This window comes from Triturus cristatus, chromosome 8 (assembly GCF_964204655.1).
Source record: "Triturus cristatus chromosome 8, aTriCri1.1, whole genome shotgun sequence".
Lineage (NCBI taxonomy): Eukaryota > Metazoa > Chordata > Amphibia > Caudata > Salamandridae > Triturus > Triturus cristatus.
The window spans coordinates 739,188,541-739,212,818 of NC_140591.1; the positions used below are offsets into that span (position 1 = coordinate 739,188,541).

The 24,278-nt window shown below is 41.9% G+C and overlaps 11 non-coding genes across 11 annotated transcripts; all 11 read right to left on the reverse strand.

Moving 5' to 3' along the window:
- Window positions 1-320: 320 nt before the first annotated feature.
- On the reverse strand, window positions 321-392 carry TRNAP-UGG (transfer RNA proline (anticodon UGG)). The gene has a single exon. It is a non-coding gene; the product is annotated as a tRNA-Pro (tRNA).
- A 2,315-nt stretch (window positions 393-2,707) lies between these two features.
- TRNAP-UGG (transfer RNA proline (anticodon UGG)) lies at window positions 2,708-2,779 on the reverse strand. The gene has a single exon. It is a non-coding gene; the product is annotated as a tRNA-Pro (tRNA).
- A 1,980-nt stretch (window positions 2,780-4,759) lies between these two features.
- On the reverse strand, window positions 4,760-4,832 carry TRNAV-CAC (transfer RNA valine (anticodon CAC)). The gene has a single exon. It is a non-coding gene; the product is annotated as a tRNA-Val (tRNA).
- Window positions 4,833-7,491: 2,659 nt separating this feature from the next.
- Window positions 7,492-7,563, reverse strand: TRNAP-UGG (transfer RNA proline (anticodon UGG)). Its single transcript has one exon. It is a non-coding gene; the product is annotated as a tRNA-Pro (tRNA).
- Window positions 7,564-9,888: 2,325 nt separating this feature from the next.
- On the reverse strand, window positions 9,889-9,960 carry TRNAP-UGG (transfer RNA proline (anticodon UGG)). Its single transcript has one exon. It is a non-coding gene; the product is annotated as a tRNA-Pro (tRNA).
- Window positions 9,961-12,275: 2,315 nt separating this feature from the next.
- TRNAP-UGG (transfer RNA proline (anticodon UGG)) lies at window positions 12,276-12,347 on the reverse strand. Its single transcript has one exon. It is a non-coding gene; the product is annotated as a tRNA-Pro (tRNA).
- A 2,314-nt stretch (window positions 12,348-14,661) lies between these two features.
- Window positions 14,662-14,733, reverse strand: TRNAP-UGG (transfer RNA proline (anticodon UGG)). Its single transcript has one exon. It is a non-coding gene; the product is annotated as a tRNA-Pro (tRNA).
- Window positions 14,734-17,048: 2,315 nt separating this feature from the next.
- TRNAP-UGG (transfer RNA proline (anticodon UGG)) lies at window positions 17,049-17,120 on the reverse strand. The gene has a single exon. It is a non-coding gene; the product is annotated as a tRNA-Pro (tRNA).
- A 2,314-nt stretch (window positions 17,121-19,434) lies between these two features.
- On the reverse strand, window positions 19,435-19,506 carry TRNAP-UGG (transfer RNA proline (anticodon UGG)). Its single transcript has one exon. It is a non-coding gene; the product is annotated as a tRNA-Pro (tRNA).
- Window positions 19,507-21,820: 2,314 nt separating this feature from the next.
- On the reverse strand, window positions 21,821-21,892 carry TRNAP-UGG (transfer RNA proline (anticodon UGG)). Its single transcript has one exon. It is a non-coding gene; the product is annotated as a tRNA-Pro (tRNA).
- A 2,314-nt stretch (window positions 21,893-24,206) lies between these two features.
- Window positions 24,207-24,278, reverse strand: TRNAP-UGG (transfer RNA proline (anticodon UGG)). The gene has a single exon. It is a non-coding gene; the product is annotated as a tRNA-Pro (tRNA).

Consider the following 24,278-nt stretch of genomic DNA (forward strand, 5'->3'; position numbering starts at 1 on the left):
GACCTTTCGCGTGTGAGGCAAACGTGATAACCACTACACTACAGAAACAGATACCTACAGTTGATTTTTCTGTAATGAAACTGCTCCGAACTGGCTATTCCATGGGCCTCTGGCTTTAGATTTCTTTCATGCAACCTGCCCGACATCCCTAGCTGAACGCTCGTACATGCCATGCAAGACCAGATGTTTGGTATTAGCTCAGACTGGGCAGGGCTGAAGCATGAGACTCTAGCAAAGAATTATCCACTACTGCAAAGAAAAAATTGATGTTGGTTTTGAAACGCAAACTTCAAAACAACTTGAAAAGAGTACCAAGAAAAGGGCTCGTCCGGGATTTGAACCCGGGACCTCTCGCACCCAAAGCGAGAATCATACCCCTAGACCAACGAGCCCTCAAAATCCTCTTACCTCTCAAAAGCTAATACCGGCTCTAAGCCCGCAATGAAGATCATGCTGGTATCTTTATGATGCTTGGTCTGTGAATACGCATGAAAGTCAGTCTCAACTTACCCTTTCTCAAACGATAGCACTATCATTTACAAGTGTCTCCTTTTATTCCGTCCCAGCTTTGGACACGTCTTACAGGAAGTCAGCCCTTATTTATATATTTCTGCAGTGGCTGAAGCTTAATGAGAAAGAGTAACAAGTTGTTCATAACAACATAAGAAACACATTGTGCATTTTCTCTCAAATACTCCTTCACTTTGTGCCAAAAGAAATACCAAGGTGAATACCTAGGCCACAGATTCAAGCTAAAGATCTTCCTGCTGAATGCAAGGCGCAATAAAAACTGCATATCGCTGGACTAAAGCATTCCTTGCATAGCCTCTAACATCATAACATAACTGAGCTGCTAGCAGCAAGCTAACCAATACCTTTCTGAAATGAGAATGACATGTGCTTATCTGCTCAATCAGTGCTCAATCAGGCGAGATTTAGAAAAGGTGGAAAGGGTCCAAGTGGATGCCCCTTCCTTTTTAGGGTGGGTCCTGCTGACTATCATAGGATTGCTTGTAAAAGTGGTCAGGGTCAGAGGAAAAGCTGCCAACACTTCTTAGCGTTCTCTATAGATGCAGCCATTTTCTGTGACTGTAATTTCGGCCTTTTCCCAGAACTCTCTATTCTGCCTATGCAAATTAACAAAAGCAGTGCTTATTCCTCACTTGCTCAAAGGTCCTTCCTGTCCAGAAAGCTCTGATTAAGCATGCTTATTTTCTTTTTCTGGGATATTTTAAATTGTTTCGCTGTCCAGTCTGTGGCAGTAGAAAGCTGCTTATGATGCCAGGTTTTGATGAATCCCCAAGGTACAAGTACAGAGGAATATATCAGTCTCTAGGATATGGAACTTTTAGCTAACACATCACAATATGTGATGCTTGCCAAGAAAACACTACATTCTGGAGCGCTGATGATCAGAACATTCTGCTCCTGAAGGATAGAAAAGACAGCTTGATTGAAATAAAGTCTGTTTATATTGACGCTCTCTCTCTCCCTATATATACATACATGCGTACACACACACACACAGGTATGTCATGCATTTCTTCAGATTTGTTTCAACCATTTACCATTTATTGGAGAATCCCTACTTTTCAAGTGACTGCAAATGAAGTCATCTCTGGCACTTTTTGTGCAAAGTAAGAGACGCACATGACACCTTTTTATAAAAGTCATCGGTTTCTTTGTTACAGTGTACTTTCAAAGCATGGGGCTTTCACACGTCAGGTAAACCTGATTACCACTACACAACAAAAGCAGATGCAGCTTTCTTATCTATGTCGTGATAGAACAGTTGTGAATTGAGTAGAAGAAGGGCCCTGATGTGATACTTATTACATGCAGCCTGTAAGATAGTCAAACATGCAGGCTAGGAAGGAAGATGCAAATATCAATGTATTAGAAAAACACCTAAAGGCGAGTGATATGCTTTCATTCATGCATGGCTAGGAAAAATCGCCATACTGTTGCAAACATTCTTACACCACCAACTGGAAATAAATGATTCTGACATTGAACGTAAAGGTGACAATGCATTTGTATCATCACCTTGAGAAGGATCATCTTGGAATTGAGCCGAGGGCCTCTGCACTCAAAGCCAGAAACACTCCACTAAAATAAGATTCCTGTTGGTGCCAACAATTCTCCATGTTAATGCTTGTTCTAGGTGAGCAGTGAACCGATTGCAGGGCTCTTTTGAAAGCAAGGTCTGAGAACCAACAGATACATCCACACGCCGATTACTTTAGTGTTTTGAGAGAATTCCCTTTCTTGGAACGAGATTGCATGAAATAATCTTCAGGGCTTGGACAATTCCATGGCAAAACGGCACCTATCAACATTGTAGCCAACACAATATAACAACTGTTTCTGCCCGGTTTCGAACCGGGGACCTTTCGCGTGTGAGGCAAACGTGATAACCACTACACTACAGAAACAGATACCTACAGTTGATTTTTCTGTAATGAAACTGCTCCGAACTGGCTATTCCATGGGCCTCTGGCTTTAGATTTCTTTCATGCAACCTGCCCGACATCCCTAGCTGAACGCTCGTACATGCCATGCAAGACCAGATGTTTGGTATTAGCTCAGACTGGGCAGGGCTGAAGCATGAGACTCTAGCAAAGAATTATCCACTACTGCGAAGAAAAAATTGATGTTGGTTTTGAAACGCAAACTTCAAAACAACTTGAAAAGAGTACCAAGAAAAGGGCTCGTCCGGGATTTGAACCCGGGACCTCTCGCACCCAAAGCGAGAATCATACCCCTAGACCAACGAGCCCTCAAAATCCTCTTACCTCTCAAAAGCTAATACCGGCTCTAAGCCCGCAATGAAGATCATGCTGGTATCTTTATGATGCTTGGTCTGTGAATACGCATGAAAGTCAGTCTCAACTTACCCTTTCTCAAACGATAGCACTATCATTTACAAGTGTCTCCTTTTATTCCGTCCCAGCTTTGGACACGTCTTACAGGAAGTCAGCCCTTATTTATATATTTCTGCAGTGGCTGAAGCTTAATGAGAAAGAATAACAAGTTGTTCATAACAACCTAAGAAACACATTGTGCATTTTCTCTCAAATACTCCTTCACTTTGTGCCAAAAGAAATACCAAGGTGAATACCTAGGCCACAGATTCAAGCTAAAGATCTTCCTGGTGAATGCAAGGCGCAATAAAAACTGCATATCGCTGGACTAAAGCATTCCTTGCATAGCCTCTAACATCATAACATAACTGAGCTGCTAGCAGCAAGCTAACCAATACCTTTCTGAAATGAGAATGACATGTGCTTATCTGCTCAATCAGTGCTCAATGAGGCTCGATCAGGCGAGATTTAGAAAAGGTGGAAAGGGTCCAAGTGGATGCCCCTTCCTTTTTAGGGTGGGTCCTGCTGACTATCATAGGATTGCTTGTAAAAGTGGCCAGGGTCAGAGGAAAAGCTGCCAACACTTCTTAGCGTTCTCTATAGATGCAGCCATTTTCTGTGACTGTAATTTCGGCCTTTTCCCAGAAGTCTCTATTCTGCCTATGCAAATTAACAAAAGCAGTGCTTATTCCTCACTTGCTCAAATGTCCTTCCTGTCCAGAAAGCTCTGATTAAGCATGCTTATTTTCTTTTTCTGGGATATTTTAAATTGTTTCGCTGTCCAGTCTGTGGCAGTAGAAAGCTGCTTATGATGCCAGGTTTTGATGAATCCCCAAGGTACAAGTACAGAGGAATATGTCAGTCTCTAGGATATGGAACTTTTAGCTAACACATCACAATATGTGATGCTTGCCAAGAAAACACTACATTCTGGAGCGCTGATGATCAGAACATTCTGCTCCTGAAGGATAGAAAAGACAGCTTGATTGAAATAAAGTCTGTTTATATTGACGCTCTCTCTCTCCCTATATATACATACATGCGTACACACACACACACAGGTATGTCATGCATTTCTTCAGATTTGTTTCAACCATTTACCATTTATTGGAGAATCCCTACTTTTCAAGTGACTGCAAATGAAGTCATCTCTGGCACTTTTTGTGCAAAGTAAGAGACACACATGACACCTTTTTATAAAAGTCATTGGTTTCTTTGTTACTGTGTACTTTCAAAGCATGGGGCTTTCACACGTCAGGTAAACCTGATTACCACTACACAACAAAAGCAGATGCAGCTTTCTTATCTATGTCGTGATAGAACAGTTGTGAATTGAGTAGAAGAAGGGCCCTGATGTGATACTTATTACATGCAGCCTGTAAGATAGTCAAACATGCAGGCTAGGAAGGAAGATGCAAATATCAATGTATTAGAAAAACACCTAAAGGCGAGTGATATGCTTTCATTCATGCATGGCTAGGAAAAATCGCCATACTGTTGCAAACATTCTTACACCACCAACTGGAAACGAATGATTCTGACATTAAACGTAAAGGTGACAATGCATTTGTATCATCACCCTGAGAAGGATCATCTTGGAATTGAGCCGAGGGCCTCTGCACTCAAAGCCAGAAACACTCCACTAAAATAAGATTCCTGTTGGTGCCAACAATTCTCCATGTTAATGCTTGTTCTAGGTGAGCAGTGAACCGATTGCAGGGCTCTTTTGAAAGCAAGGTCTGAGAACCAACAGATACATCCACACGCCGATTACTTTAGTGTTTTGAGAGAATTCCCTTTCTTGGAACGAGATTGCATGAAATAATCTTCAGGGCTTGGACAATTCCATGGCAAAACGGCACCTATCAACATTGTAGCCAACACAATATAACAACTGTTTCTGCCCGGTTTCGAACCGGGGACCTTTCGCGTGTGAGGCGAACGTGATAACCACTACACTACAGAAACAGATACCTACAGTTGATTTTTCTGTAATGAAACTGCTCCGAACTGGCTATTCCATGGGCCTCTGGCTTTAGATTTCTTTCATGCAACCTGCCCGACATCCCTAGCTGAACGCTCGTACATGCCATGCAAGACCAGATGTGTGGTATTAGCTCAGACTGGGCAGGGCTGAAGCATGAGACTCTAGCAAAGAATTATCCACTACTGCAAAGAAAAAATTGATGTTGGTTTTGAAACGCAAACTTCAAAACAACTTGAAAAGAGTACCAAGAAAAGGGCTCGTCCGGGATTTGAACCTGGGACCTCTCGCACCCAAAGCGAGAATCATACCCCTAGACCAACGAGCCCTCAAAATCCTCTTACCTCTCAAAAGCTAATACCGGCTCTAAGCCCGCAATGAAGATCATGCTGGTATCTTTATGATGCTTGGTCTGTGAATACGCATGAAAGTCAGTCTCAACTTACCCTTTCTCAAACGATAGCACTATCATTTACAAGTGTCTCCTTTTATTCCGTCCCAGCTTTGGACACGTCTTACAGGAAGTCAGACCTTATTTATATATTTCTGCAGTGGCTGAAGCTTAATGAGAAAGAGTAACAAGTTGTTCATAACAACATAAGAAACACATTGTGCATTTTCTCTCAAATACTCCTTCACTTTGTGCCAAAAAAAATACCAAGGTGAATACCTAGGCCACAGATTCAAGCTAAAGATCTTCCTGCTGAATGCAAGGCGCAATAAAAACTGCATATCGCTGGACTAAAGCATTCCTTGCATAGCCTCTAACATCATAACATAACTGAGCTGCTAGCAGCAAGCTAACCAATACCTTTCTGAAATGAGAATTACATGTGCTTATCGGCTCGATCAGGGCTCGATCAGGCGAGATTTAGAAAAGGTGGAAAGGGTCCAAGTGTATGCCCCTTCCTTTTTAGGGTGGGTCCTGCTGACTATCATAGGATTGCTTGTAAAAGTGGCCAGGGTCAGAGGAAAAGCTGCCAACACTTCTTAGCGTTCTCTATAGATGCAGCCATTTTCTGTGACTGTAATTTCGGCCTTTTCCCAGAAGTCTCTATTCTGCCTATGCAAATTAACAAAAGCAGTGCTTATTCCTCACTTGCTCAAATGTCCTTCCTGTCCAGAAAGCTCTGATTAAGCATGCTTATTTTCTTTTTCTGGGATATTTTAAATTGTTTCGCTGTCCAGTCTGTGGCAGTAGAAAGCTGCTTATGATGCCAGGTTTTGATGAATCCCCAAGGTACAAGTACAGAGGAATATATCAGTCTCTAGGATATGGAACTTTTAGCTAAAACATCACAATATGTGATGCTTGCCAAGAAAACACTACATTCTGGAGCGCTGATGATCAGAACATTCTGCTCCTGAAGGATAGAAAAGACAGCTTGATTGAAATAAAGTCTGTTTATATTGACGCTCTCTCTCTCCCTATATATACATACATGCGTACACACACACACACAGGTATGTCATGCATTTCTTCAGATTTGTTTCAACCATTTACCATTTATTGGAGAATCCCTACTTTTCAAGTGACTGCAAATGAAGTCATCTCTGGCACTTTTTGTGCAAAGTAAGAGACACACATGACACCTTTTTATAAAAGTCATCGGTTTCTTTGTTACTGTGTACTTTCAAAGCATGGGGCTCTCACACGTCAGGTAAACCTGATTACCACTACACAACAAAAGCAGATGCAGCTTTCTTATCTATGTCGTGATAGAACAGTTGTGAATTGAGTAGAAGAAGGGCCCTGATGTGATACTTATTACATGCAGCCTGTAAGATAGTCAAACATGCAGGCTAGGAAGGAAGATGCAAATATCAATGTATTAGAAAAACACCTAAAGGCGAGTGATATGCTTTCATTCATGCATGGCTAGGAAAAATCGCCATACTGTTGCAAACATTCTTACACCACCAACTGGAAATAAATGATTCTGACATTAAACGTAAAGGTGACAATGCATTTGTATCATCACCTTGAGAAGGATCATCTTGGAATTGAGCCGAGGGCCTCTGCACTCAAAGCCAGAAACACTCCACTAAAATAAGATTCCTGTTGGTGCCAACAATTCTCCATGTTAATGCTTGTTCTAGGTGAGCAGTGAACCGATTGCAGGGCTCTTTTGAAAGCAAGGTCTGAGAACCAACAGATACATCCACACGCCGATTACTTTAGTGTTTTGAGAGCATTCCCTTTCTTGGAACGAGATTGCATGAAATAATCTTCAGGGCTTGGACAATTCCATGGCAAAACGGCACCTATCAACATTGTAGCCAACACAATATAACAACTGTTTCTGCCCGGTTTCGAACCGGGGACCTTTCGCGTGTGAGGCAAACGAGATAACCACTACACTACAGAAACAGATACCTACAGTTGATTTTTCTGTAATGAAACTGCTCCGAACTGGCTATTCCATGGGCCTCTGGCTTTAGATTTCTTTCATGCAACCTGCCCGACATCCCTAGCTGAACGCTCGTACATGCCATGCAAGACCAGATGTTTGGTATTAGCTCAGACTGGGCAGGGCTGAAGCATGAGACTCTAGCAAAGAATTATCCACTACTGCAAAGAAAAAATTGATGTTGGTTTTGAAACGCAAACTTCAAAACAACTTGAAAAGAGTACCAAGAAAAGGGCTCGTCCGGGATTTGAACCCGGGACCTCTCGCACCCAAAGCGAGAATCATACCCCTAGACCAACGAGCCCTCAAAATCCTCTTACCTCTCAAAAGCTAATACCGGCTCTAAGCCCGCAATGAAGATCATGCTGGTATCTTTATGATGCTTGGTCTGTGAATACGCATGAAAGTCAGTCTCAACTTACCCTTTCTCAAACGATAGCACTATCATTTACAAGTGTCTCCTTTTATTCCGTCCCAGCTTTGGACACGTCTTACAGGAAGTCAGCCCTTATTTATATATTTCTTCAGTGGCTGAAGCTTAATGAGAAAGAGTAACAAGTTGTTCATAACAACATAAGAAACACATTGTGCATTTTCTCTTAAATACTCCTTCACTTTGTGCCAAAAGAAATACCAAGGTGAATACCTAGGCCACAGATTCAAGCTAAAGATCTTCCTGCTGAATGCAAGGCGCAATAAAAACTGCATATCGCTGGACTAAAGCATTCCTTGCATAGCCTCTAACATCATAACATAACTGAGCTGCTAGCAGCAAGCTAACCAATACCTTTCTGAAATGAGAATGACATGTGCTTATCTGCTCAATCAGTGCTCAATCAGGCTCGATCAGGCGAGATTTAGAAAAGGTGGAAAGGGTCCAAGTGGATGCCCCTTCCTTTTTAGGGTGGGTCCTGCTGACTATCATAGGATTGCTTGTAAAAGTGGCCAGGGTCAGAGGAAAAGCTGCCAACACTTCTTAGCGTTCTCTATAGATGCAGCCATTTTCTGTGACTGTAATTTCGGCCTTTTCCCAGAAGTCTCTATTCTGCCTATGCAAATTAACAAAAGCAGTGCTTATTCCTCACTTGCTCAAATGTCCTTCCTGTCCAGAAAGCTCTGATTAAGCATGCTTATTTTCTTTTTCTGGGATATTTTAAATTGTTTCGCTGTCCAGTCTGTGGCAGTAGAAAGCTGCTTATGATGCCAGGTTTTGATGAATCCCCAAGGTACAAGTACAGAGGAATATATCAGTCTCTAGGATATGGAACTTTTAGCTAACACATCACAATATGTGATGCTTGCCAAGAAAACACTACATTCTGGAGCGCTGATGATCAGAACATTCTGCTCCTGAAGGATAGAAAAGACAGCTTGATTGAAATAAAGTCTGTTTATATTGACGCTCTCTCTCTCCCCATATATACATACATGCATACACACACACACACAGGTATGTCATGCATTTCTTCAGATTTGTTTCAACCATTTACCATTTATTGGAGAATCCCTACTTTTCAAGTGACTGCAAATGAAGTCATCTCTGGCACTTTTTGTGCAAAGTAAGAGACACACATGACACCTTTTTATAAAAGTCATCGGTTTCTTTGTTACTGTGTACTTTCAAAGCATGGGGCTTTCACACGTCAGGTAAACCTGATTACCACTACACAACAAAAGCAGATGCAGCTTTCTTATCTATGTCGTGATAGAACAGTTGTGAATTGAGTAGAAGAAGGGCCCTGATGTGATACTTATTACATGCAGCCTGTAAGATAGTCAAACATGCAGGCTAGGAAGGAAGATGCAAATATCAATGTATTAGAAAAACACCTAAAGGCGAGTGATATGCTTTCATTCATGCATGGCTAGGAAAAATCGCCATACTGTTGCAAACATTCTTACACCACCAACTGGAAATAAATGATTCTGACATTAAACGTAAAGGTGACAATGCATTTGTATCATCACCCTGAGAAGGATCATCTTGGAATTGAGCCGAGGGCCTCTGCACTCAAAGCCAGAAACACTCCACTAAAATAAGATTCCTGTTGGTGCCAACAATTCTCCATGTTAATGCTTGTTCTAGGTGAGCAGTGAACCGATTGCAGGGCTCTTTTGAAAGCAATGTCTGAGAACCAACAGATACATCCACACGCCGATTACTTTAGTGTTTTGAGAGAATTCCCTTTCTTGGAACGAGATTGCATGAAATAATCTTCAGGGCTTGGACAATTCCATGGCAAAACGGCACCTATCAACATTGTAGCCGACACAATATAACAACTGTTTCTGCCCGGTTTCGAACCGGGGACCTTTTGCGTGTGAGGCGAACGTGATAACCACTACACTACAGAAACAGATACCTACAGTTGATTTTTCTGTAATGAAACTGCTCCGAACTGGCTATTCCATGGGCCTCTGGCTTTAGATTTCTTTCATGCAACCTGCCCGACATCCCTAGCTGAACGCTCGTACATGCCATGCAAGACCAGATGTTTGGTATTAGCTCAGACTGGGCAGGGCTGAAGCATGAGACTCTAGCAAAGAATTATCCACTACTGCAAAGAAAAAATTGATGTTGGTTTTGAAACGCAAACTTCAAAACAACTTGAAAAGAGTACCAAGAAAAGGGCTCGTCCGGGATTTGAACCCGGGACCTCTCGCACCCAAAGCGAGAATCATACCCCTAGACCAACGAGCCCTCAAAATCCTCTTACCTCTCAAAAGCTAATACCGGCTCTAAGCCCGCAATGAAGATCATGCTGGTATCTTTATGATGCTTGGTCTGTGAATACGCATGAAAGTCAGTCTCAACTTACCCTTTCTCAAACGATAGCACTATCATTTACAAGTGTCTCCTTTTATTCCGTCCCAGCTTTGGACACGTCTTACAGGAAGTCAGCCCTTATTTATATATTTCTGCAGTGGCTGTAGCTTAATGAGAAAGAGTAACAAGTTGTTCATAACAACATAAGAAACACATTGTGCATTTTCTCTCAAATACTCCTTCACTTTGTGCCAAAAAAAATACCAAGGTGAATACCTAGGCCACAGATTCAAGCTAAAGATCTTCCTGCTGAATGCAAGGCGCAATAAAAACTGCATATCGCTGGACTAAAGCATTCCTTGCATAGCCTCTAACATCATAACATAACTGAGCTGCTAGCAGCAAGCTAACCAATACCTTTCTGAAATGAGAATGACATGTGCTTATCGGCTCGATCAGGGCTCGATCAGGCGAGATTTAGAAAAGGTGGAAAGGGTCCAAGTGGATGCCCCTTCCTTTTTAGGGTGGGTCCTGCTGACTATCATAGGATTGCTTGTAAAAGTGGCCAGGGTCAGAGGAAAAGCTGCCAACACTTCTTAGCGTTCTCTATAGATGCAGCCATTTTCTGTGACTGTAATTTCGGCCTTTTCCCAGAAGTCTCTATTCTGCCTATGCAAATTAACAAAAGCAGTGCTTATTCCTCACTTGCTCAAATGTCCTTCCTGTCCAGAAAGCTCTGATTAAGCATGCTTATTTTCTTTTTCTGGGATATTTTAAATTGTTTCGCTGTCCAGTCTGTGGCAGTAGAAAGCTGCTTATGATGCCAGGTTTTGATGAATCCCCAAGGTACAAGTACAGAGGAATATATCAGTCTCTAGGATATGGAACTTTTAGCTAAAACATCACAATATGTGATGCTTGCCAAGAAAACACTACATTCTGGAGCGCTGATGATCAGAACATTCTGCTCCTGAAGGATAGAAAAGACAGCTTGATTGAAATAAAGTCTGTTTATATTGACGCTCTCTCTCTCCCTATATATACATACATGCGTACACACACACACACAGGTATGTCATGCATTTCTTCAGATTTGTTTCAACCATTTACCATTTATTGGAGAATCCCTACTTTTCAAGTGACTGCAAATGAAGTCATCTCTGGCACTTTTTGTGCAAAGTAAGAGACACACATGACACCTTTTTATAAAAGTCATCGGTTTCTTTGTTACTGTGTACTTTCAAAGCATGGGGCTTTCACACGTCAGGTAAACCTGATTACCACTACACAACAAAAGCAGATGCAGCTTTCTTATCTATGTCGTGATAGAACAGTTGTGAATTGAGTAGAAGAAGGGCCCTGATGTGATACTTATTACATGCAGCCTGTAAGATAGTCAAACATGCAGGCTAGGAAGGAAGATGCAAATATCAATGTATTAGAAAAACACCTAAAGGCGAGTGATATGCTTAAATTCATGCATGGCTAGGAAAAATCGCCATACTGTTGCAAACATTCTTACACCACCAACTGGAAATAAATGATTCTGACATTAAACGTAAAGGTGACAATGCATTTGTATCATCACCTTGAGAAGGATCATCTTGGAATTGAGCCGAGGGCCTCTGCACTCAAAGCCAGAAACACTCCACTAAAATAAGATTCCTGTTGGTGCCAACAATTCTCCATGTTAATGCTTGTTCTAGGTGAGCAGTGAACCGATTGCAGGGCTCTTTTGAAAGCAAGGTCTGAGAACCAACAGATACATCCACACGCCGATTACTTTAGTGTTTTGAGAGAATTCCCTTTCTTGGAACGAGATTGCATGAAATAATCTTCAGGGCTTGGACAATTCCATGGCAAAACGGCACCTATCAACATTGTAGCCAACACAATATAACAACTGTTTCTGCCCGGTTTCGAACCGGGGACCTTTCGCGTGTGAGGCAAACGTGATAACCACTACACTACAGAATCAGATACCTACAGTTGATTTTTCTGTAATGAAACTGCTCCGAACTGGCTATTCCATGGGCCTCTGGCTTTAGATTTCTTTCATGCAACCTGCCCGACATCCCTAGCTGAACGCTCGTACATGCCATGCAAGACCAGATGTTTGGTATTAGCTCAGACTGGGCAGGGCTGAAGCATGAGACTCTAGCAAAGAATTATCCACTACTGCAAAGAAAAAATTGATGTTGGTTTTGAAACGCAAACTTCAAAACAACTTGAAAAGAGTACCAAGAAAAGGGCTCGTCCGGGATTTGAACCCGGGACCTCTCGCACCCAAAGCGAGAATCATACCCCTAGACCAACGAGCCCTCAAAATCCGCTTACCTCTCAAAAGCTAATACCGGCTCTAAGCCCGCAATGAAGATCATGCTGGTATCTTTATGATGCTTGGTCTGTGAATACGCATGAAAGTCAGTCTCAACTTACCCTTTCTCAAACGATAGCACTATCATTTACAAGTGTCTCCTTTTATTCCGTCCCAGCTTTGGACACGTCTTACAGGAAGTCAGCCCTTATTTATATATTTCTGCAGTGGCTGAAGCTTAATGAGAAAGAGTAACAAGTTGTTCATAACAACATAAGAAACACATTGTGCATTTTCTCTCAAATACTCCTTCACTTTGTGCCAAAAAAAATACCAAGGTGAATACCTAGGCCACAGATTCAAGCTAAAGATCTTCCTGCTGAATGCAAGGCGCAATAAAAACTGCATATCGCTGGACTAAAGCATTCCTTGCATAGCCTCTAACATCATAACATAACTGAGCTGCTAGCAGCAAGCTAACCAATACCTTTCTGAAATGAGAATGACATGTGCTTATCTGCTCGATCAGGCTCGATCAGGCGAGATTTAGAAAAGGTGGAAAGGGTCCAAGTGGATGCCCCTTCCTTTTTAGGGTGGGTCCTGCTGACTATCATAGGATTGCTTGTAAAAGTGGCCAGGGTCAGAGGAAAAGCTGCCAACACTTCTTAGCGTTCTCTATAGATGCAGCCATTTTCTGTGACTGTAATTTCGGCCTTTTCCCAGAAGTCTCTATTCTGCCTATGCAAATTAACAAAAGCAGTGCTTATTCCTCACTTGCTCAAATGTCCTTCCTGTCCAGAAAGCTCTGATTAAGCATGCTTATTTTCTTTTTCTGGGATATTTTAAATTGTTTCGCTGTCCAGTCTGTGGCAGTAGAAAGCTGCTTATGATGCCAGGTTTTGATGAATCCCCAAGGTACAAGTACAGAGGAATATATCAGTCTCTAGGATATGGAACTTTTAGCTAAAACATCACAATATGTGATGCTTGCCAAGAAAACACTACATTCTGGAGCGCTGATGATCAGAACATTCTGCTCCTGAAGGATAGAAAAGACAGCTTGATTGAAATAAAGTCTGTTTATATTGACGCTCTCTCTCTCCCTATATATACATACATGCGTACACACACACACACAGGTATGTCATGCATTTCTTCAGATTTGTTTCAACCATTTACCATTTATTGGAGAATCCCTACTTTTCAAGTGACTGCAAATGAAGTCATCTCTGGCACTTTTTGTGCAAAGTAAGAGACACACATGACACCTTTTTATAAAAGTCATCGGTTTCTTTGTTACTGTGTACTTTCAAAGCATGGGGCTTTCACACGTCAGGTAAACCTGATTACCACTACACAACAAAAGCAGATGCAGCTTTCTTATCTATGTCGTGATAGAACAGTTGTGAATTGAGTAGAAGAAGGGCCCTGATGTGATACTTATTACATGCAGCCTGTAAGATAGTCAAACATGCAGGCTAGGAAGGAAGATGCAAATATCAATGTATTAGAAAAACACCTAAAGGCGAGTGATATGCTTTCATTCATGCATGGCTAGGAAAAATCGCCATACTGTTGCAAACATTCTTACACCACCAACTGGAAATAAATGATTCTGACATTAAACGTAAAGGTGACAATGCATTTGTATCATCACCTTGAGAAGGATCATCTTGGAATTGAGCCGAGGGCCTCTGCACTCAAAGCCAGAAACACTCCACTAAAATAAGATTCCTGTTGGTGCCAACAATTCTCCATGTTAATGCTTGTTCTAGGTGAGCAGTGAACCGATTGCAGGGCTCTTTTGAAAGCAAGGTCTGAGAACCAACAGATACATCCACACGCCGATTACTTTAGTGTTTTGAGAGAATTCCCTTTCTTGGAACGAGATTGCATGAAATAATCTTCAGGGCTTGGACAATTCCATGGCAAAACGGCACCTATCAACATTGTAGCCAACACAATATAACAACTGTTTCTGCCCGGTTTCGAACCGGGGACCTTTCGCGTGTGAGGCAAACGTGATAACCACTACACTACAGAAACAGATACCTACAGTTGATTTTTCTGTAATGAAACTGCTCCGAACTGGCTATTCCATGGGCCTCTGGCTTTAGATTTCTTTCATGCAACCTGCCCGACATCCCTAGCTGAACGCTCGTACATGCCATGCAAGACCAGATGTTTGGTATTAGCTCAGACTGGGCAGGGCTGAAGCATGAGACTCTAGCAAAGAATTATCCACTACTGCAAAGAAAAAATTGATGTTGGTTTTGAAACGCAAACTTCAAAACAACTTGAAAAGAGTACCAAGAAAAGGGCTCGTCCGGGATTTGAACCCGGGACCTCTCGCACCCAAAGCGAGAATCATACCCCTAGACCAACGAGCCCTCAAAATCCTCTTACCTCTCAAAAGCTAATACCGGCTCTAAGCCCGCAATGAAGATCATGCTGGTATCTTTATGATGCTTGGTCTGTGAATACGCATGAAAGTCAGTCTCAACTTACCCTTTCTCAAACGATAGCACTATCATTTACAAGTGTCTCCTTTTATTCCGTCCCAGCTTTGGACACGTCTTACAGGAAGTCAGCCCTTATTTATATATTTCTTCAGTGGCTGAAGCTTAATGAGAAAGAGTAACAAGTTGTTCATAACAACATAAGAAACACATTGTGCATTTTCTCTCAAATACTCCTTCACTTTGTGCCAAAAGAAATACCAAGGTGAATACCTAGGCCACAGATTCAAGCTAAAGATCTTCCTGCTGAATGCAAGGCGCAATAAAAACTGCATATCGCTGGACTAAAGCATTCCTTGCATAGCCTCTAACATCATAACATAACTGAGCTGCTAGCAGCAAGCTAACCAATACCTTTCTGAAATGAGAATGACATGTGCTTATCTGCTCAATCAGTGCTCGATCAGGCGAGATTTAGAAAAGGTGGAAAGGGTCCAAGTGGATGCCCCTTCCTTTTTAGGGTGGGTCCTGCTGACTATCATAGGATTGCTTGTAAAAGTGGCCAGGGTCAGAGGAAAAGCTGCCAACACTTCTTAGCGTTCTCTATAGATGCAGCCATTTTCTGTGACTGTAATTTCGGCCTTTTCCCAGAAGTCTCTATTCTGCCTATGCAAATTAACAAAAGCAGTGCTTATTCCTCACTTGCTCAAATGTCCTTCCTGTCCAGAAAGCTCTGATTAAGCATGCTTATTTTCTTTTTCTGGGATATTTTAAATTGTTTCGCTGTCCAGTCTGTGGCAGTAGAAAGCTGCTTATGATGCCAGGTTTTGATGAATCCCCAAGGTACAAGTACAGAGGAATATATCAGTCTCTAGGATATGGAACTTTTAGCTAAAACATCACAATATGTGATGCTTGCCAAGAAAACACTACATTCTGGAGCGCTGATGATCAGAACATTCTGCTCCTGAAGGATAGAAAAGACAGCTTGATTGAAATAAAGTCTGTTTATATTGACGCTCTCTCTCTCCCTATATATACATACATGCGTACACACACACACACAGGTATGTCATGCATTTCTTCAGATTTGTTTCAACCATTTACCATTTATTGGAGAATCCCTACTTTTCAAGTGACTGCAAATGAAGTCATCTCTGGCACTTTTTGTGCAAAGTAAGAGACACACATGACACCTTTTTATAAAAGTCATCGGTTTCTTTGTTACTGTGTACTTTCAAAGCATGGGGCTTTCACACGTCAGGTAAACCTGATTACCACTACACAACAAAAGCAGATGCAGCTTTCTTATCTATGTCGTGATAGAACAGTTGTGAATTGAGTAGAAGAAGGGCCCTGATGTGATACTTATTACATGCAGCCTGTAAGATAGTCAAACATGCAGGCTAGGAAGGAAGATGCAAATATCAATGTATTAGAAAAACACCTAAAGGCGAGTGATATGCTTAAATTCATGCATGGCTAGGAAAAATCGCCATACTGTTGCAAACATTCTTACACCACCAACTGGAAATAAATGATTCTGACATTAAACGTAAAGGTGACAATGCATTTGTATCATCACCTTGAGAAGGATCATCTTGGAATTGAGCCGAGGGCCTCTGCACTCAAAGCCAGAAACACTCCACTAAAATAAGATTCCTGTTGGTGCCAACAATTCTCCATGTTAATGCTTGTTCTAGGTGAGCAGTGAACCGATTGCAGGGCTCTTTTGAAAGCAAGGTCTGAGAACCAACAGATACATCCACACGCCGATTACTTTAGTGTTTTGAGAGAATTCCCTTTCTTGGAACGAGATTGCATGAAATAATCTTCAGGGCTTGGACAATTCCATGGCAAAACGGCACCTATCAACATTGTAGCCAACACAATATAACAACTGTTTCTGCCCGGTTTCGAACCGGGGACCTTTCGCGTGTGAGGTAAACGTGATAACCACTACACTACAGAAACAGATACCTACAGTTGATTTTTCTGTAATGAAACTGCTCCGAACTGGCTATTCCATGGGCCTCTGGCTTTAGATTTCTTTCATGCAACCTGCCCGACATCCCTAGCTGAACGCTCGTACATGCCATGCAAGACCAGATGTTTGGTATTAGCTCAGACTGGGCAGGGCTGAAGCATGAGACTCTAGCAAAGAATTATCCACTACTGCAAAGAAAAAATTGATGTTGGTTTTGAAACGCAAACTTCAAAACAACTTGAAAAGAGTACCAAGAAAAGGGCTCGTCCGGGATTTGAACCCGGGACCTCTCGCACCCAAAGCGAGAATCATACCCCTAGACCAACGAGCCCTCAAAATCCTCTTACCTCTCAAAAGCTAATACCGGCTCTAAGCCCGCAATGAAGATCATGCTGGTATCTTTATGATGCTTGGTCTGTGAATACGCATGAAAGTCAGTCTCAACTTACCCTTTCTCAAACGATAGCACTATCATTTACAAGTGTCTCCTTTTATTCCGTCCCAGCTTTGGACACGTCTTACAGGAAGTCAGCCCTTATTTATATATTTCTGCAGTGGCTGAAGCTTAATGAGAAAGAGTAACAAGTTGTTCATAACAACATAAGAAACACATTGTGCATTTTCTCTCAAATACTCCTTCACTTTGTGCCAAAAAAAATACCAAGGTGAATACCTAGGCCACAGATTCAAGCTAAAGATCTTCCTGCTGAATGCAAGGCGCAATAAAAACTGCATATCGCTGGACTAAAGCATTCCTTGCATAGCCTCTAACATCATAACATAACTGAGCTGCTAGCAGCAAGCTAACCAATACCTTTCTGAAATGAGAATGACATGTGCTTATCTGCTCGATCAGGCTCGATCAGGCGAGATTTAGAAAAGGTGGAAAGGGTCCAAGTGGATGCCCCTTCCTTTTTAGGGTGGGTCCTGCTGACTATCATAGGATTGCTTGTAAAAGTGGCCAGGGTCAGAGGAAAAGCTGCCAACACTTCTTAGCGTTCTCTATAGATGCAGCCATTTTCTGTGACTGTAATTTCGGCCTTTTCCCAGAAGTCTCTATTCTGCCTATGCAAATTAACAAAAGCAGTGCTTATTCCTCACTTGCTCAAATGTCCTTCCTGTCCAGAAAGCTCTGATTAAGCATGCTTATTTTCTTTTTCTGGGATATTTTAAATTGTTTCGCTGTCCAGTCTGTGGCAGTAGAAAGCTGCTTATGATGCCAGGTTTTGATGAATCCCCAAGGTACAAGTACAGAGGAATATATCAGTCTCTAGGATATGGAACTTTTAGCTAAAACATCACAATATGTGATGCTTGCCAAGAAAACACTACATTCTGGAGCGCTGATGATCAGAACATTCTGCTCCTGAAGGATAGAAAAGACAGCTTGATTGAAATAAAGTCTGTTTATATTGACGCTCTCTCTCTCCCTATATATACATACATGCGTACACACACACACACAGGTATGTCATGCATTTCTTCAGATTTGTTTCAACCATTTACCATTTATTGGAGAATCCCTACTTTTCAAGTGACTGCAAATGAAGTCATCTCTGGCACTTTTTGTGCAAAGTAAGAGACACACATGACACCTTTTTATAAAAGTCATCGGTTTCTTTGTTACTGTGTACTTTCAAAGCATGGGGCTTTCACACGTCAGGTAAACCTGATTACCACTACACAACAAAAGCAGATGCAGCTTTCTTATCTATGTCGTGATAGAACAGTTGTGAATTGAGTAGAAGAAGGGCCCTGATGTGATACTTATTACATGCAGCCTGTAAGATAGTCAAACATGCAGGCTAGGAAGGAAGATGCAAATATCAATGTATTAGAAAAACACCTAAAGGCGAGTGATATGCTTTCATTCATGCATGGCTAGGAAAAATCGCCATACTGTTGCAAACATTCTTACACCACCAACTGGAAATAAATGATTCTGACATTAAACGTAAAGGTGACAATGCATTTGTATCATCACCTTGAGAAGGATCATCTTGGAATTGAGCCGAGGGCCTCTGCACTCAAAGCCAGAAACACTCCACTAAAATAAGATTCCTGTTGGTGCCAACAATTCTCCATGTTAATGCTTGTTCTAGGTGAGCAGTGAACCGATTGCAGGGCTCTTTTGAAAGCAAGGTCTGAGAACCAACAGATACATCCACACGCCGATTACTTTAGTGTTTTGAGAGAATTCCCTTTCTTGGAACGAGATTGCATGAAATAATCTTCAGGGCTTGGACAATTCCATGGCAAAACGGCACCTATCAACATTGTAGCCAACACAATATAACAACTGTTTCTGCCCGGTTTCGAACCGGGGACCTTTCGCGTGTGAGGCAAACGTGATAACCACTACACTACAGAAACAGATACCTACAGTTGATTTTTCTGTAATGAAACTGCTCCGAACTGGCTATTCCATGGGCCTCTGGCTTTAGATTTCTTTCATGCAACCTGCCCGACATCCCTAGCTGAACGCTCGTACATGCCATGCAAGACCAGATGTTTGGTATTAGCTCAGACTGGGCAGGGCTGAAGCATGAGACTCTAGCAAAGAATTATCCACTACTGCAAAGAAAAAATTGATGTTGGTTTTGAAACGCAAACTTCAAAACAACTTGAAAAGAGTACCAAGAAAAGGGCTCGTCCGGGATTTGAACCCGGGACCTCTCGCACCCAAAGCGAGAATCATACCCCTAGACCAACGAGCCCTCAAAATCCTCTTTCCTCTCAAAAGCTAATACCGGCTCTAAGCCCGCAATGAAGATCATGCTGGTATCTTTATGATGCTTGGTCTGTGAATACGCATGAAAGTCAGTCTCAACTTACCCTTTCTCAAACGATAGCGCTATCATTTACAAGTGTCTCCTTTTATTCCGTCCCAGCTTTGGACACGTCTTACAGGAAGTCAGCCCTTATTTATATATTTCTTCAGTGGCTGAAGCTTAATGAGAAAGAGTAACAAGTTGTTCATAACAACATAAGAAACACATTGTGCATTTTCTCTCAAATACTCCTTCACTTTGTGCCAAAAGAAATACCAAGGTGAATACCTAGGCCACAGATTCAAGCTAAAGATCTTCCTGCTGAATGCAAGGCGCAATAAAAACTGCATATCGCTGGACTAAAGCATTCCTTGCATAGCCTCTAACATCATAACATAACTGAGGTGCTAGCAGCAAGCTAACCAATACCTTTCTGAAATGAGAATGACATGTGCTTATCTGCTCGATCAGGCTCGATCAGGCGAGATTTAGAAAAGGTGGAAAGGGTCCAAGTGGATGCCCCTTCCTTTTTAGGGTGGGTCCTGCTGACTATCATAGGATTGCTTGTAAAAGTGGCCAGGGTCAGAGGAAAAGCTGCCAACACTTCTTAGCGTTCTCTATAGATGCAGCCATTTTCTGTGACTGTAATTTCGGCCTTTTCCCAGAAGTCTCTATTCTGCCTATGCAAATTAACAAAAGCAGTGCTTATTCCTCACTTGCTCAAATGTCCTTCCTGTCCAGAAAGCTCTGATTAAGCATGCTTATTTTCTTTTTCTGGGATATTTTAAATTGTTTCGCTGTCCAGTCTGTGGCAGTAGAAAGCTGCTTATGATGCCAGGTTTTGATGAATCCCCAAGGTACAAGTACAGAGGAATATATCAGTCTCTAGGATATGGAACTTTTAGCTAAAACATCACAATATGTGATGCTTGCCAAGAAAACACTACATTCTGGAGCGCTGATGATCAGAACATTCTGCTCCTGAAGGATAGAAAAGACAGCTTGATTGAAATAAAGTCTGTTTATATTGACGCTCTCTCTCTCCCTATATATACATACATGCGTACACACACACACACAGGTATGTCATGCATTTCTTCAGATTTGTTTCAACCATTTACCATTTATTGGAGAATCCCTACTTTTCAAGTGACTGCAAATGAAGTCATCTCTGGCACTTTTTGTGCAAAGTAAGAGACACACATGACACCTTTTTATAAAAGTCATCGGTTTCTTTGTTACTGTGTACTTTCAAAGCATGGGGCTTTCACACGTCAGGTAAACCTGATTACCACTACACAACAAAAGCAGATGCAGCTTTCTTATCTATGTCGTGATAGAACAGTTGTGAATTGAGTAGAAGAAGGGCCCTGATGTGATACTTATTACATGCAGCCTGTAAGATAGTCAAACATGCAGGCTAGGAAGGAAGATGCAAATATCAATGTATTAGAAAAACACCTAAAGGCGAGTGATATGCTTTCATTCATGCATGGCTAGGAAAAATCGCCATACTGTTGCAAACATTCTTACACCACCAACTGGAAATAAATGATTCTGACATTAAACGTAAAGGTGACAATGCATTTGTATCATCACCTTGAGAAGGATCATCTTGGAATTGAGCCGAGGGCCTCTGCACTCAAAGCCAGAAACACTCCACTAAAATAAGATTCCTGTTGGTGCCAACAATTCTCCATGTTAATGCTTGTTCTAGGTGAGCAGTGAACCGATTGCAGGGCTCTTTTGAAAGCAAGGTCTGAGAACCAACAGATACATCCACACGCCGATTACTTTAGTGTTTTGTGAGAATTCCCTTTCTTGGAACGAGATTGCATGAAATAATCTTCAGGGCTTGGACAATTCCATGGCAAAACGGCACCTATCAACATTGTAGCCAACACAATATAACAACTGTTTCTGCCCGGTTTCGAACCGGGGACCTTTCGCGTGTGAGGCAAACGTGATAACCACTACACTACAGAAACAGATACCTACAGTTGATTTTTCTGTAATGAAACTGCTCCGAACTGGCTATTCCATGGGCCTCTGGCTTTAGATTTCTTTCATGCAACCTGCCCGACATCCCTAGCTGAACGCTCGTACATGCCATGCAAGACCAGATGTTTGGTATTAGCTCAGACTGGGCAGGGCTGAAGCATGAGACTCTAGCAAAGAATTATCCACTACTGCAAAGAAAAAATTGATGTTGGTTTTGAAACGCAAACTTCAAAACAACTTGAAAAGAGTACCAAGAAAAGGGCTCGTCCGGGATTTGAACCCGGGACCTCTCGCACCCAAAGCGAGAATCATACCCCTAGACCAACGAGCCCTCAAAATCCTCTTTCCTCTCAAAAGCTAATACCGGCTCTAAGCCCGCAATGAAGATCATGCTGGTATCTTTATGATGCTTGGTCTGTGAATACGCATGAAAGTCAGTCTCAACTTACCCTTTCTCAAACGATAGCGCTTTCATTTACAAGTGTCTCCTTTTATTCCGTCCCAGCTTTGGACACGTCTTACAGGAAGTCAGCCCTTATTTATATATTTCTTCAGTGGCTGAAGCTTAATGAGAAAGAGTAACAAGTTGTTCATAACAACATAAGAAACACATTGTGCATTTTCTCTCAAATACTCCTTCACTTTGTGCCAAAAGAAATACCAAGGTGAATACCTAGGCCACAGATTCAAGCTAAAGATCTTCCTGCTGAATGCAAGGCGCAATAAAAACTGCATATCGCTGGACTAAAGCATTCCTTGCATAGCCTCTAACATCATAACATAACTGAGCTGCTAGCAGCAAGCTAACCAATACCTTTCTGAAATGAGAATGACATGTGCTTATCTGCTCGATCAGGCTCGATCAGGCGAGATTTAGAAAAGGTGGAAAGGGTCCAAGTGGATGCCCCTTCCTTTTTAGGGTGGGTCCTGCTGACTATCATAGGATTGCTTGTAAAAGTGGCCAGGGTCAGAGGAAAAGCTGCCAACACTTCTTAGCGTTCTCTATAGATGCAGCCATTTTCTGTGACTGTAATTTCGGCCTTTTCCCAGAAGTCTCTATTCTGCCTATGCAAATTAACAAAAGCAGTGCTTATTCCTCACTTGCTCAAATGTCCTTCCTGTCCAGAAAGCTCTGATTAAGCATGCTTATTTTCTTTTTCTGGGATATTTTAAATTGTTTCGCTGTCCAGTCTGTGGCAGTAGAAAGCTGCTTATGATGCCAGGTTTTGATGAATCCCCAAGGTACAAGTACAGAGGAATATATCAGTCTCTAGGATATGGAACTTTTAGCTAAAACATCACAATATGTGATGCTTGCCAAGAAAACACTACATTCTGGAGCGCTGATGATCAGAACATTCTGCTCCTGAAGGATAGAAAAGACAGCTTGATTGAAATAAAGTCTGTTTATATTGACGCTCTCTCTCTCCCTATATATACATACATGCGTACACACACACACACAGGTATGTCATGCATTTCTTCAGATTTGTTTCAACCATTTACCATTTATTGGAGAATCCCTACTTTTCAAGTGACTGCAAATGAAGTCATCTCTGGCACTTTTTGTGCAAAGTAAGAGACACACATGACACCTTTTTATAAAAGTCATCGGTTTCTTTGTTACTGTGTACTTTCAAAGCATGGGGCTTTCACACGTCAGGTAAACCTGATTACCACTACACAACAAAAGCAGATGCAGCTTTCTTATCTATGTCGTGATAGAACAGTTGTGAATTGAGTAGAAGAAGGGCCCTGATGTGATACTTATTACATGCAGCCTGTAAGATAGTCAAACATGCAGGCTAGGAAGGAAGATGCAAATATCAATGTATTAGAAAAACACCTAAAGGCGAGTGATATGCTTTCATTCATGCATGGCTAGGAAAAATCGCCATACTGTTGCAAACATTCTTACACCACCAACTGGAAATAAATGATTCTGACATTAAACGTAAAGGTGACAATGCATTTGTATCATCACCTTGAGAAGGATCATCTTGGAATTGAGCCGAGGGCCTCTGCACTCAAAGCCAGAAACACTCCACTAAAATAAGATTCCTGTTGGTGCCAACAATTCTCCATGTTAATGCTTGTTCTAGGTGAGCAGTGAACCGATTGCAGGGCTCTTTTGAAAGCAAGGTCTGAGAACCAACAGATACATCCACACGCCGATTACTTTAGTGTTTTGAGAGAATTCCCTTTCTTGGAACGAGATTGCATGAAATAATCTTCAGGGCTTGGACAATTCCATGGCAAAACGGCACCTATCAACATTGTAGCCAACACAATATAACAACTGTTTCTGCCCGGTTTCGAACCGGGGACCTTTCGCGTGTGAGGCAAACGTGATAACCACTACACTACAGAAACAGATACCTACAGTTGATTTTTCTGTAATGAAACTGCTCCGAACTGGCTATTCCATGGGCCTCTGGCTTTAGATTTCTTTCATGCAACCTGCCCGACATCCCTAGCTGAACGCTCGTACATGCCATGCAAGACCAGATGTTTGGTATTAGCTCAGACTGGGCAGGGCTGAAGCATGAGACTCTAGCAAAGAATTATCCACTACTGCAAAGAAAAAATTGATGTTGGTTTTGAAACGCAAACTTCAAAACAACTTGAAAAGAGTACCAAGAAAAGGGCTCGTCCGGGATTTGAACCCGGGACCTCTCGCACCCAAAGCGAGAATCATACCCCTAGACCAACGAGCC